Consider the following 5,731-nt stretch of genomic DNA (forward strand, 5'->3'; position numbering starts at 1 on the left):
TTTTCATGTGTATGAATAATAAAAGTTCCTTCTCGTAATGTAAGTTCTTACCGCAAAGTATATTTTTGTCATTAAAAAGCACCCGTAATTCAAAGTTAGTTTAAACAAGACGTCAGTTAAACGCAGCGTACTTTCACGGGTTTTGTATTGGTAATTCTAAAATATAATTTTATGAGAAATTGTAATTGTATTTTAAATAAATTACCGTAAACTCACGTTTAATTTCGAGTTTTTTCCAGTAAATGATACACATCTTTAAAAGAGATGTGGAACAGGCATTTAGTGGACATTTTTGATCATGAACGTTGTTATTTCATAAATCGTATACTGAAATAAATGTAAGTACTTATAAAGTTGTAGTTCGAAATGCAGTAATTTTATTAAGCTTAGATCTTTATCAAAGTCCTAACAGTGTAAACTCTCAAACCACGCCACATTTTTCATCGTTTGTGCTTGAGATACTCATTTTCAGTGTTATACGATTAGATTGATGGTAGAAACTTTTCGGAACCTTTGTCACTCATACTTGCGAATTTTTATATTAATCACAAAAAAGCTTAATACACTCTAACTTCTCAAATATCTTAAGTATGTAGATGATACCAACAATATATATATATATTCAAAGAAATAATACAATTTTTATTCAAATCATTACCATCCAAAAAAAAAAAATTAGCAGTAGAACTCGAAAACAGACCTAAAACTCAATTTTCTTAATACTTAGTTTTTAAGTCAAATAAATGGCTGTGATGTTGATGTATACTAGTTTATAAATTAATTATAATTGCTATATACAAAATATTATAAGCGTTTTAACAAATAAATCTTACCAAATTGTTAACTCTGAGACATTATTAATATAATATTTAAAACTCAACTATAAAAACTGGTAGTAAAATTAATTCCCTAAACACATAGCTAGCTGACCAAATAATACTTCAAGAACTATGAAAATGTAGTTTTTTCAAAACTTAAAATTCGTTTCAGCTTTTTATTATTTAAAGAACCATACTTTTCAAGTACTAAGAAATATACAGCACAGATTGTTTACTAAGTTTTACACACGAATTAAAATTAATTTCGTGTTCAGTGATCAATTCAAAGTTGCCGTTCTTTAGCCTCATAGAAATGGAATCACTTTACAGTCAATGGCGTAACTATAAAAAATGACGACGCTCCCTCATATAAAGTAAGTGGTTTGTTTGAAGTTAAGCTCAAATCTAATAGCTCTGCCCACCACGGGTATCGAAACCCGATTTCTAGCGTTGTAAGTCCGCTGACATGCCGCTGTGCCACTGGGGAACGAAAAGGAATCGGGCACCTTACATTTATTTACCTATAATTATAGTTTGATTTACCCTACTGTTTACAATTAAGTGATTATTTCATCTTTTTGTATAGGTATGTATCTTCATAATGAAATAAATTGTATTTCTCTCTTAATGGATAACTCGTGTCAATCAATACGCAAAATGTTAAATATCAATACGAGCAGCTAATCACAGCCTAAAACACTATAATATTTTCCAGGTCTTGTCAAGGTCTAACTAAAACCCAAACAAATGTTATTCTTATCGAGAACAAAAACATAGCATATGTTTTCTTTGCAATAGTTCCCTGGTAAATCAGCGGTACATTTAGAGACTATACAATGCTAAAATCTAGTATTCGAATCCCCAACACAGTCAGCCCATTGTGTAGCTTTGAGCTTATAAAGAAGGCCTTCACATGGCCTAGTGGTTAGCATGCCCGAACTGTGAATCCAATCATTTATGGTTTGGTCTTTACTTTGGGCGCGCTATAAGAATGACGTTAAAATCCTAGTATTCGGTCAGGCAAGAGTGGCCTGAGAGTTGATGATGGAGGCTGTTTTCTCTCTACACTATGAGTTTTATGTTAGGGACAGGTATGTGCAAATAGCTCTTGTGTACCTTTGCGCTAATTTGAAATGATCTAAAAACAAAAAGGAGAGTGGTTTCATTGTAGAGAACGAAGAAGTTATTTTGATTAAGCAACCCTTATTGAATATATTATCATTTGCAAACCATAAAAAACTTCAAAGATATTTTTTACATATTTTTAATCCTTCGCATCCTATTTTAGTACATGCGCGCTCATGTATATTTTTTATACATGCACATGCAAGTGCGTAATTTGGTACGTGCGGGCACAGGTGCGTAATTTGTTACATGCGCGCGCAAGTGCTTATTTTGGTAGATGCGCATGCAGGTGTCTATTTTCGTAAATGCGCGCGCAGGTGCATAATTTGGTACATGGAACATATTTTGCACATGTACCAAATACTGGAATTCTATGATTTCAATATAGTAATTTATGATTTTTTGGTTATTCAACTGTATACATAAAACCTAAAAAAATAAGTTTGGTATCAAATTTTAATATTATACATTATTCAATTTATTAATTTAGAAGTAAATATTTAAAAAAACACAGTTAAACATTGATTTTTGTGTGTCACGTGGTATGTTTAATGCAGCACTGCTTGAAATTAGATGTTTGTGATTTTTGGAAATGGTCCCTTATATACACTTTCTTCAATATATGGCATGTGAATTGACAGCTCAGAATGTCCCTCTAGTGGTTTTCTCAGCAGGTAGTTTGTGTATTTAGTCTGCTCCAAATTTCGTATTTTTTTTAGACCGAAATACAGCTTGTTTGGAATTTCGCTCAAAGCTACATGAAGGCTATTTCCACCAGCCATTCCTAATTTAACACTGTAATACTAGAGGTAAGGAAGCTTGTCATCACCACCCACTGCCCACTCTAGGGATATCTTTTACCAACAAATAGTGGGATTGACCGTTACATTATAACGACCCCACGGTTGAATGGACGAGCATGTTTGGTGGGATGGGGATTCGAACCCGTGACCCTCAGATTGGGAGTTTAACATCCTAACCACCTGGCTGAAATACAGCTTAGTTACTAAGCTTGATAAATTATAGTGGGATTCTATGATATAGATAGAGTAATTTATAATTTTTTGGTTATTCAACTGTATACATAAAATCTAAAAAAAAAATTATTTCGTTTCATATCCTCCACGGGCAAAATTTCAACCTACGTCGAGCATCAACTGAGCACGAAGATCATAACTGTAAGAGATAATTGTTTGCTTCTATGTTGTAGGAAAAATATGTTTAATAACTTATTTCTAAATAATAATAATATATACATATATAATAATTGAAATGTTACTGTATATTACTAAATACTAGTCTACTAAAACACAGCCAAGACAGGGTAACTTTGCAAAAACTAAAGGTCAATTTTATACTATTGGATACAATAACATGAGTGCACGTGCGCTGCGTCATTACAACTTCTGTTAGTCAGGCACAGCTGAAAGGTCAATATAGTAAAAATAATAAATAGACATAAATGTATAATGTTATGAGATTTAAACTATTTAATCTAAACATTTGTTAGAATTTGTAGTCATTCTAGAACGAAAGAAGCATAATTTTATATTTATTTCCTAATTTTTATGTTGGTTATGAGATCGGTCAAATCTGTCAAACCCGTAAAGATTCATCAGTGATAATAACAGATGAAATATAAAGTTTTTCTTTAAGAAACATTTGGTAATTATCTGGACATTTTAAAGATTTCGCATGTGAAACTTAAAAATTTTCTGATGCATAAAAATATTTTTAATCTTAAAATAAAAATTACTTTGTATGTTGGATAGGTAACAAGTGCCTCCCCCCCCCCCAGTGGCACAGCGGTATGTCGGCGGACTTACTACACTAGAAACCGGGTTTCGATACCCGTGGTGGGAAGAGCACAGATAGCCCTTGTGCAGCTTTGTGCATAATTATAAATAAAACAAACAAACAAAACAGGTAACAAGTGAAAAAAAAAAAGTATGAGAAATTTTGCTTAACAAACCTTAAGAATTAATATTTTGCGTATGAAAGCATTGTAATGTTAACTGCTAATCTGCCAAATTTTGTTAACATATGCTTACTAATTTAAAAGTTATAGCACAAAAACTATAACAAGCACACAATGGTTACGAGGTCGATCCGAAGGATCGCGCCCGTGTTGAAAGCGTTAATAATAAAGAAACAATTCTACACAGTCGCTAAAACTACGCAAACACCGTGGGTATCTAATGGGCATGTCAACAAAATTTAATTATTATAATTCAGATTTTCTAACTGGATTGTTTTCGTTTAGTTTCAGACATCTTTTTTTACAACACTAGTTGTTAATCTATTAATCTAGAAAATAAAACACCCTAAATTGAACATATTTGATTTATCAATTCTGCCAAATTGTCTTCACTATTAATATGGTTAGAACGTTAGTTTACCTTTTTTATATTTTCAGCTGACATTAATATATATATTTCACATTTTGTTATACAAGAAAACTCTCTTTAAATCTTCAAAGGTAATGCAATGACATTTTTCCAATGCGGTTTATCAAAAGCCATATCAGCACGTCACAACCCTTGTTTCAATCCAAAGATAATATCAACATGTCACAACCCTTGTTTCAATCCAAAGATAATATCAACATGTCAGAACCCTTGTTTCAATCCAAAGATAATATCAACATGTCACAACCCGTGTTTCAATTGAAAGATAATATCAAAACGTCGCAACCCGTGTTTCAATCGAAAGATAATATCAACACATCACAACCCGTGTTTCAATCGAAAGATAATATCAAAACGTCACAACCTGTGTTTCAATCGAAAGATAATATCAAAACGTCACAACCCGTGTTTTAATCGAAAGATAATATCAAAACGTTGCAACCCATGTTTCAATCGAAAGATAATATCAACACATTACAACCCGTGTTTTAATCGAAAGATAATATCAAAACGTCACAATCCCTGTTTTAATCGAAAGATAATATCAAAACGTCACAATCCTTGTTTTAATCGAAAGATAATATCAAAACGTCACAACCCGTGTTTCAATCGAAAGATAATATCAACACGTCACAACCCGTGTTTCAATCGAAAGGTAATATCAAAACGTCAAAACCCGTGTTTTAATCGAAATATAATATCAACACGTCATAACCCGTGTTTCAATCGAAAGATAATATCAAAACGTCACAACCGTGTTTCAATCAAAAGATAATATCAATACGTCACAACCCGTGTTTCAATCAAAAGATAATATCAACACGTTACAACTCATGTTTCAATCCAAATATGATATCAACACGTCACAACCCGTGTTTCAATCCAAAGATAATATCAACACGTCACAACCCGTGTTTCAATCAAAGGACAATATCAGAATGTCACAGCCTGTGTTTCGATCAAAAGATCATATCAGCACGTTTTAAATTGTGTATCGATCACACACGCAACCAAGAAAACTATAAATATATATGTGCTACTTCGTTTCTTTAGATGACAAATAGATGCAGGATAAAACAAAATATCTACACTGAAAGCATAATTCTTTTCAATATGAATATTATTTTTATAATGTTTCTTAAATGCAAACTTTGTTTCAAAGTCCTAGTCATGCATATACAGAAGCCAAATACTTTGAATAGTTAAAAAGTGCCTTAACAGAAGTAATTATAGGATCAATCCTGTAACTGAAATATTAAAATATTCTTTTATTTTTGTGAGAGGGGCTTATTTTGATCCCGGAAAGTGCAAATAAATTGGTTTACTATATCATAAAACCAAAATGTTTGTTTGTTTTGAATATCGCGCAAAGTTACACGA

This window comes from Limulus polyphemus, unplaced genomic scaffold (assembly GCF_000517525.1).
Source record: "Limulus polyphemus unplaced genomic scaffold, Limulus_polyphemus-2.1.2 Scaffold589, whole genome shotgun sequence".
Classification (NCBI taxonomy): Eukaryota; Metazoa; Arthropoda; class Merostomata; order Xiphosura; family Limulidae; genus Limulus; species Limulus polyphemus.